At 40.1% G+C, this 8,944-nt stretch overlaps 1 pseudogene; it reads left to right on the plus strand.

Annotated features, from left to right (window-relative positions):
- The first annotated feature begins 2,575 nt into the window (after positions 1–2,575).
- The window catches only part of LOC140953530 (uncharacterized), a 40,964-nt pseudogene continuing 34,595 nt past the window's right edge, over positions 2,576–8,944 (plus strand).

Raw genomic sequence — 8,944 nt, forward strand, 5'->3', positions numbered from 1 at the left:
GGCTAAATTAAAGATTTCCCTAGATAGCTTTTCACCGTTTTCCGTTATCAATCGACAAAATCGATTGATCGCTGGCGATCTTCATCGATTTCGATTTTTATCTATTGGCTACTCCAGGAAGTAACTACACGCGGAACTGATGTTATTTTGACAGGGTGGCAGATCGAAGTCGTGAAAAAACTGGGCGCTACAAACCTTGCCAATATGGCCATCAGAAGAAGACTTTAAATCGGGTTTTAAAGAAAAGATAAGATTTTTTAAACATTTTTTTTTTAAAAAGTAATAATAAATTGTTTGATCCTTCGACTCTCAATTGCTACTCAATCGTCAACAAATTCACTGTTTGCATGGAATCAGTTTTCATTTTGGATGAACAAAGGAACAGATGTAGTCCGTCAGCTGAGAGCCGAAAATTTAGATTTATGGCTGTGTCTTCCGATATAAATCGATGGAATCGGTAAAATCTAGATAAATCGATAAATAAAACGAGGGTGTCATCCATTTCTACCGATTGATCGATACAATCGATATCAATCAAATCAGATTTACCGATTTTTAGCGATTTATCGATTGATAAATCGATACCGATTTTTATCTATTGACTACTCCGGGCGCTATAGATATTTTTTAGTACCTTTCATTATCTTTGAAAGCTAGGACATGTGGTAATTGATTTCCCATGCGTGGTTGCTTCTTGGTTGACACAGAACTTTGATCAGATCGAAAGCAGTTTATATTTGTTCTTATATTTCATTAAATACATGTTCTTTTAAAAGTTTTAATTTCCATGTTTTTTTGTAAGATGAGTCGAAGCGTCATAGCTGAAATGTCATCTTGACTATGATTAATTCTTCATTTCACGCTGGATCCGGCCCTCAGATCATTAATTTGTGGCGATACTTTTGGGATTTTGAATTATTAACGAGCGATTATCAGAGATTACTGAATCAGTCAAGGATGTGTCTGTACAATCGATTCGCCACCTTTTGTCAGCGGTGATTAAATTGAAATAAATCGAGAGTCTGAGCGTGATGTCGTTAAGCTATATTATTCGCCTTTCGCTGTAGCGATTATTTTGTCCATGTTTTGTTTATGTCACGTACTACCAAGGGCCCACGTCACATACATAGCTTGAGAAGCCTTTGCTTCATAAAGAAGTCAGCATTCAACGTCACAGGAAACCTTGTTATAGTCGTGAAATTCACGTTCCAAAGCGCATTTGGTAACTATCGCCAAAATCGCGAGTGCGCGCGCACACGCCAGTGCGCGAGGTCGCGAGGGGGCACTCGAGCTGTATTCTATCCTCTGATCTGATTGGCCAACATCAAAACAAAAAGTTTACGTCACGGAAGTCGTTTTGCTACTCGGGGTCGCAGACGTTATTTTTCGGAGAGAGAGAAGCGACGACCGGAAATATGTCTCCGCTTTGCAGGCTACGGCCGTCCAAAAAGGGGTTAAACAATTATGACCTCCCTCATTACTCATTGTTTTTCTATAAGAGCCACGTCCGCCGACTCGTCACCAGTTGTCTCTCGTTATTATTATTTGGCGTGAAAGACTAGAACGGGCTCTTTAACGAAGCGGATGATCTCCCCAGCGCGCACAACCCAAGCACTTCCCTAGTAAATAATTAATGAGAGAGACAACTCGGAGACGCCGGACTGGGGACGAGTCAACCACGTCCGCTATTACAGCCTACCAAGACAAAATGCATTCCTTTGCAACGAGTACTATCTAATGGCAGAGGTCGTTCAGAAAATATCAAATTATAAACAAGACATGCTCCTAGTTACATTGCAATAGACTATTATCTGTTGGTAAACGTTAGTAGAAAAAGGCTTGACCTGGTTTCAAACATTGGCCCAGTCTGATGGCGCTAATCTCCAACTGATTTTCAAAGTGAGAGTACACATAAAGACAAAATATAAAGAGTGTCAAAACATGATAAAACAGTACTTCATCAATGTAAATTATATATACAATCATGCATTTATGGTTATCTCTGGTTATTTGAGCATAATTCACATGATCTTCGTATAATGAATAAGTGAATTTTCTAGAAAAATAAAGATTAATTATTCAAGTACATTTATTCACATTCAAACCAAATTTTCAAATATTGAAACTAATCTAAACTCAATATTCAATATTCAATATTCCGCTTCCACCCCCTTCTTCCCACATGCATGATCATTCGCCATGTTCTAAAAGAGTGAAAAAAAAACTGGGTACGATATACGACCACAAAGTTTCTCGGGATCGTTTGGAGGCACAACATGAAAGTCAATAAACATGTCGTTACAAACTGCATGATAAGTTAAGAAATGCAACTATTCTTTACTCATAATGTACTACACAACTCCCAAAGAGCCTAATGAGCCAAGTATGTCTCCTTCAGTCAGATTAACCTTCAGAGCGTTTTTAAGAGGTGACCTGCTGCTCTCCGCCATGTTTTTGCTCTGTATTTATATTGTCTGCTGTTTCTTTGATCTGTGACTATATTGTCCTACCGTTAAGGGTCCTCTACCATAGTACTCCAACATTTTAATTTCTACTTATCAACCTCATTATTGACTGTATTACAGGTTGTATGGCTCCACTTGGTATGGAAAATGGAGCAATCTCTGATGACCGGATAAGTGCCTCTTCTCAGTGGGATGACTATCATGGTCCACATAGAGCTCGATTGAATAGGAAACTAGAAGGAAACAAGAGGGGAGCCTGGAGCTCTTTAAACAGAGACATCTATCAGTGGCTTCAGGTTGATCTTGGGACATATACCACAGTGACTCGCATAGCGACTCAGGGTAGAAGTGATTGGAGCGAATGGGTTACCAAGTACAGGTTACAGTACAGTGAAGACGGAGTGAACTTCCATTTTTACAAAGCACTAGGACAAGATTCACCAAAGGTACGCCCAAGTAGTATTCTTCTCGCCTCATTTTACGTAATCCGGATAATTCCGGAATTAGGTAAATTTTTGCTTAATCCGTGATACGGCAAGACGGTGATACTTGTGGAATCCGAAATCCTGTTAATGAAGCTCAAAGAATCCGAAAATTCCGCTAACGATTGGAATCCAAAATCTAGTGCCTGGAATCTGCAATCAACAGCTTGGAATCCAGAATCCACTTAAGACTGTCTTGGATCACTTTACATGGGGCGATTGTTTCTCTACCAGTGGTGGATCCAACACCGCGGCAAAACGCACTGCGCATGAGTACAAAATTTAACATTCTGTCAACTTTTTATTTCCGGTCTAGTAAATGAACCAATTGCGTAAGCATAACATTGCCCGTCGCGCCAAGTTTAAAAGCAAAATGGCAGAAACAGACAAAAAAGGAGCCAAAAAAAATCACTTCATTCTATAGCTGATATATTTTTCTAGTGTCAAACGTTTGCACCACATGGTTATCTGGTTGCACCAACACTGAAAATGATGTTTGAAGTTGCAGGTCGCGAGCGCTCGACATGACGAATTTGTTTTACCGGCTTTCTTGCATGTTACTGGTTTGGCATAAGTTAATTTGGGAGAAGGCGATAACTAAGAAAAGAATGGCAATACTTATGAAAGAAACCAAAATAAAGACGTCATCATTATCATTATTACTAGAACCAGGAAATAAAATTTTAATCCGTTCAATAATTTTTTTATTATCAGAGAAAACAAGAACTCAAAAAAAAAAGATAGGTGGGATTTAATAACAACCTCGACTTTGATGACTGCAGTCACGACAACCGCAGCTTTCAGTGCCGGGAAACTAAACATGCCTACAAATGACTTTCATTCAAGAAAATGCCTATTTAATTCTTTTACACGGTTGTTCTTTGGTTGAAGATTTCAATAATTTCAGACTGTGCTGTTCGGCTGCATCTCATGCAAACACGAAACTTCCACCTGCTAAATACATGGCAGTGGCGGATCCAGCGAAGGGGGCCGCCCCCCCCTTATCTCAGGGTCTGGATGACCGCCCCCCCCCCCCGACTTCTAAAAAGGCATCGAACCAGCTTTCGCTCGCTGATTCTGAGAGTGAAAAAAATAAATAGAGTTGTCAACTTGCTGCCAGCCTCAACAGTATAATTAAGCTTATGTTTCATGGCAATCAACTCAGAAGAGTTTCGTTTCAAAATACGGTAAAACTCACTGGTAAATAAAACTAGAAAGCGATTGTGTGTTGTCGTTTTCCAAATCAAGCTCGAATCGGCTTTAAGACATGAAGACTGAGAAATTGAAGAACTGAAAATTAGAACTACAATACACAAGCTTGCAATGATAGCTTTTTATGTCTTAGTTTCAGCCAGGTTAAGTGAAAAATGGTAGTCAAAAACTTTGTTTTCGTGAATGAAAAGCAGTTTACCTGACGCTCTGGCCAAAATTACACACTGAGTTATTATCAACTTACCTTTTCTGAATCTAATCGACTAATTGTTTCAGTGATCTGTACCTGGTTATCCATAAAAGCAATTTCAATAACTACAAAATAGTCAAAAACACGTGCGGCATGAAGCAAAACAACTGAACCACAAGCTGCACACAGAATGAAGCCGAGCGCGGGAAAGTGTGACCGAAAAAGTGACCGGAAATACTCAACCTGGCGCATGCATGGACGTTTTTCCGCGGTGTTGGTGGATCCAGGGGGAGGGATCAGGAGGTCCGGACCCCCCATATCAGACCTGACCCTTGTTTGAGACTGAAATTCTTACATCAACAGAATCGGATATCAATCTTAAACTGGCTGATTTTTTTTCATGATAGTCGAGTTGAATTTTGCCACTAAACTAAATTCCAGGGATATTCAAAACATGTAATTGTTTTGGGTACTCTCCTATCATCTTTTCGCCTATGCTCGCCAAGTAGTATTTCCCGCGCAACCGGCGACCGGCGTTCACAGATTGAGAAGCGTGTGCTCGTCTCTATGAGAAGTAATTTGCCACAAACAATTTCAAAAGTCCTTTCTGAACCAAAGTTTGGACCCTTCCCCCCCCCCCCATTAAAAAATTCCTGGATCCGCCCCTGTCTACGTTACTTGGTTGTTGTTGTTGTTGTTGTTATTATTAATTATTATTATTAATTTGCTGTATTTAAGAAAATTCATTTATAGTTCAGAAAGTTTCGAGCCAATCATAATTAAAAATATATCAGTGTATAAAATAATTGTTTATTATGTTTGGATAGTTGTTTGATGGAAACAAAGACAGAAACACCATTGTTTACCAAACATTAAGCCAGCCAATCAGAGCGCGTTATGTCAGGATACTTCCGGAGGCTTGGTACGGTCACATATCGATGAGAATGGAACTCTACGGCTGTTCAGGTATTTTTTTAAAAAAACTGCCTCAGGATTGTTCATTTTTTTTAAAGTAACCCACCTTAATAAGACTTTTGATAAGGCAGAACATACGTGGAGACAAAAAGCTAGGCCGACTGTCTAGCCAATCCGGAATTATTTGAAAATTCTTCAGGGGCGTCTCTATCTCCTGAAGAGGTCAGAAGGTGTCCTAGTGGACTTTCTCAAAGCCCTCCGCTTCCAATTTCTTCTTCCGGTAGTAGCTCACTTTTGCCGCAGAAGACAAAAAAATCTCCCGCCGTGCTTCGCGCTCGGGAAAATTTTTTAGCTCGACTTGAGGGTAAGCCTAGTATCCCAGCTGCATGTGCAGTCAGTCTTGATTTATTTATTTATTTATTCTAAGACCTTCCTGACGTGATGAAAATTGATGAAAATTGAAATCAAAATGGAGGCCCGAAACGGAAGGCTCTTGATCTGGACGATCTTGCGGGACTGTGAACAATCTACCCATGGCAATTGATACCGTTGTGGTGCTCCCACAACGAGGTTCTTTGTCTACCATTCCTGATCGAACTGGTTGGTTTCCGATGAGATAAGAGAAGCGAATCCGGGAGTACCCCGCAACGATAAAACATTCTGTATGTAATCGGATATGATGTCCCTTGACTTTCGCGTAAATGTGTCCTATAATTGCTTTCTGAATTTTACCGAATAGAACATTACAATAACCACACAACAGACAGTTATCATATTAAGAGTTTGTATTTAACAGGTTGTATAGCTCCTCTTGGGATGGAAAGTAGAACAATTCTTGATGCTCAGATAAGCGCATCTTCACAAATGGATAGCAACCACTCTGCATCACATGCAAGGCTGCACTTGCTGGCAGATGGGAGCGCATTTGGCGGCTGGTCTGCTCTCACAAATGATGTCAACCAATGGCTTCAGGTGGATTTCGGTAGCTACACGCTAGTTACACGGATAGCGACCCAAGGGGAGAATGGCTACAGCAACTGGGTGACCAAATACAAGTTAAAGTATAGTGATGATGGTACTACCTTCCAGTTTTACAAAGACGTCGGAGGTACATCTCCAAAGGTACTCCGTGATCAGCATCAAATTTCTCCTTGTAATGTCAATGCTTTGTAAAACAGAGTGTTCATGAGAATTACGGACATGATCACACGAGATGAATTTGCCTGATATTTTTATCAACTTCTCCCACTACTTCTGTAGGAAATGAATAGGGGCAACAAATGAGAATTCAAAGAAGTGTTTGAAGGGTTAACAAACCTCAAGGTGTAGTCCATCCCATCCCTTCAGACCTCCACCCTGAGTCAGACTCTATCAACTGCTACCCTCCTTAACCCATTCGCTTCTGAGCCGCCAGTAACCGCCAGTGCGGATCCACGTCGTTTCTACCGCCTGTAATGTCATTACTTTTGATGGTCGAGGACACCTTTGTCCGCCAACTTAAGCAGAGTGAAGAGATCTTTCAAACCACACCATAATGAGCACAATTCGGTCAAGGACACCTGAGAAAAAGTCAAAAACCATGTAACATTGACCTGAAAATTTCCATGAAAGTCTTGTTCCACTACCCACCTAAAAGCTTTCCTAAAAACTTTTTCCTCGAAAATGAAGCCTACTAAATTCCCAGCAAGAGAAAACAAAAATGAGGCGAGAAAAGCAAAAAAAGAGGGGAGGAGAGAAAGCGAAAAGTAAAAGTCAAGACTGTTGTGTCACTTTTAAACCCAAGAACCCGAAATTTTTGCTTTCTGCGCATAACCGAACTTCGCAAGCTAAAATTGTGCATCTGGATCAGAAGGCCGCGAAGTGTACGACCTCTTAACGGCTTTGTGGTAAGTTTTAGCTCTTTACAACATGACAGTGACCAGAAAACCGCTCGACTATCCTCAAAACGCGTTTTTCGGCAAAATGTCCAGGGGCGAATGGGTTAAATAATATAAATAGTCAAAGCCAGTTAATACGGACACTGAGCAGGCAATAGAATGTGTCCACATATTTGTGCTTCCGTATCAAAAATGTAAGGAATGCCGTTCCGTAGGAACAAAACAAACTACCCGTAATAACTAGATATCCGTATTAGGCGGGTGTACGTTAAGCGGGATTCGACTGTATATTAATTTATTATTTTTCGGTTGGAGCGGTAATTTATAGTCACCATTTTCACATAGACCATAAGGCATCTTGTTTACCCCACAAAATTTTGCATAACCATTGATTCCAATTTCTCTTGGGTATTACAGTTGTCCCAAGAGAAATCAAAGACAATGGTTATGCAAAATTTTTGAATGTAAACAAGGTGCATTATGGCCTATGTGAAAATGGTGACTTGAGACTGAGTATCTTATGAAGAATTATGGAGATCGAGGAGGGTGTTAACACCCTCCAAGATCTCCATAATTCTTGATATGATACGAAAGCCGAATTCAATAATTGTTTAATTATTCATTCAAAATCATTCCTAGTTTAAAAACATAGCTAAAACATGCTTATCTCTATCGATGTTAAGTTCATCTTCGATAGAGCACGTTTAGGGTTGTTCAGCTCCGCAAATATTCTCCAAATAGTAGATGTCGCCCTTCGAGTTGTCTTCCTACTGTTCTTGCCACGTTTTTAGCTATTACTTCGCCTGGTTCTTCCTCTTGAAACGCCATTTTTGTTGTCACAACCAAAACAACTCAACCTCGTCCCCAGGTCTTCTCGGTTAACGGTGCATTAACCTGCAAGAAAGCTGCACGGTTATCATTAGATCCCATCGACCGTAGCCCCTTCGGACACCTCATGAAATTTACACTACGTTGTTTTCCCCTTTTCTAATTAGGGTTAAGCAGTGCCTTTTATAGATTAGAGTTAAGCGCTGTCTTTACAGATTAGGGTCAAGCACTGTTTCGAAACTGGTTGATGCAAAATGTACTTAAATTATTTCCCTCTCGTCCAACAAATCCTTAGTGGTCTAGTGGTTAGCTTGGTGTACTGGTACTTCTGGTCTTGAGTTCGAATCCTGCTGTCCATCATTACAAAAATTTTTTCTTTTAAATTGAAGAGACTTGCACTTTCATGAACATTTCCATCTTAAAATATCATCTAAGTGTGGTGTAAAAGCAGAAAACAGTCCTTCCTTGTATAAATTTCGTAAGGGGAGAAAGGGGCTTACGTCATCGGTTGATTAATCGCAAAATTTTTCCAAATTCGGTCATCAGTAGCTGGTTATGGTGAATTATGCGTGTGCTTTTAGCAAATCAGAATCAGGGAAATATTTTGAATGCATAATAATCATTTTGAAGTCGATCTCCAGGAATAATTATTAAAACACAGTTTTATCGTAACTTCCAGGTGTTCAGTGGAAACACAGATAGTGAAACGGTTGTGTGCAACAAACTTTCATCGTCGATCAAGACACGCTTCATTCGTCTTTTGCCAACGGAGTGGAGAAATCAGATTTCAATGAGGATTGAAGTTTACGGTTGTCCAGGTAATAAAGTGATAATGATTGAAAAAATTGGCTTATTTTACAATAGAGTGGACACTTTTTTTCTGCACGAACACTCGCCATTAGGAAATAGCCTATACTTGTATAGCCTGTGCCAGGCTCTCGGTCAGTGTAGACAAGCGAAAAAGAGGGCGAGCAG

The sequence above is a fragment of the Porites lutea genome, chromosome 12 (assembly GCF_958299795.1).
Source record: "Porites lutea chromosome 12, jaPorLute2.1, whole genome shotgun sequence".
Taxonomy (NCBI): domain Eukaryota; kingdom Metazoa; phylum Cnidaria; class Anthozoa; order Scleractinia; family Poritidae; genus Porites; species Porites lutea.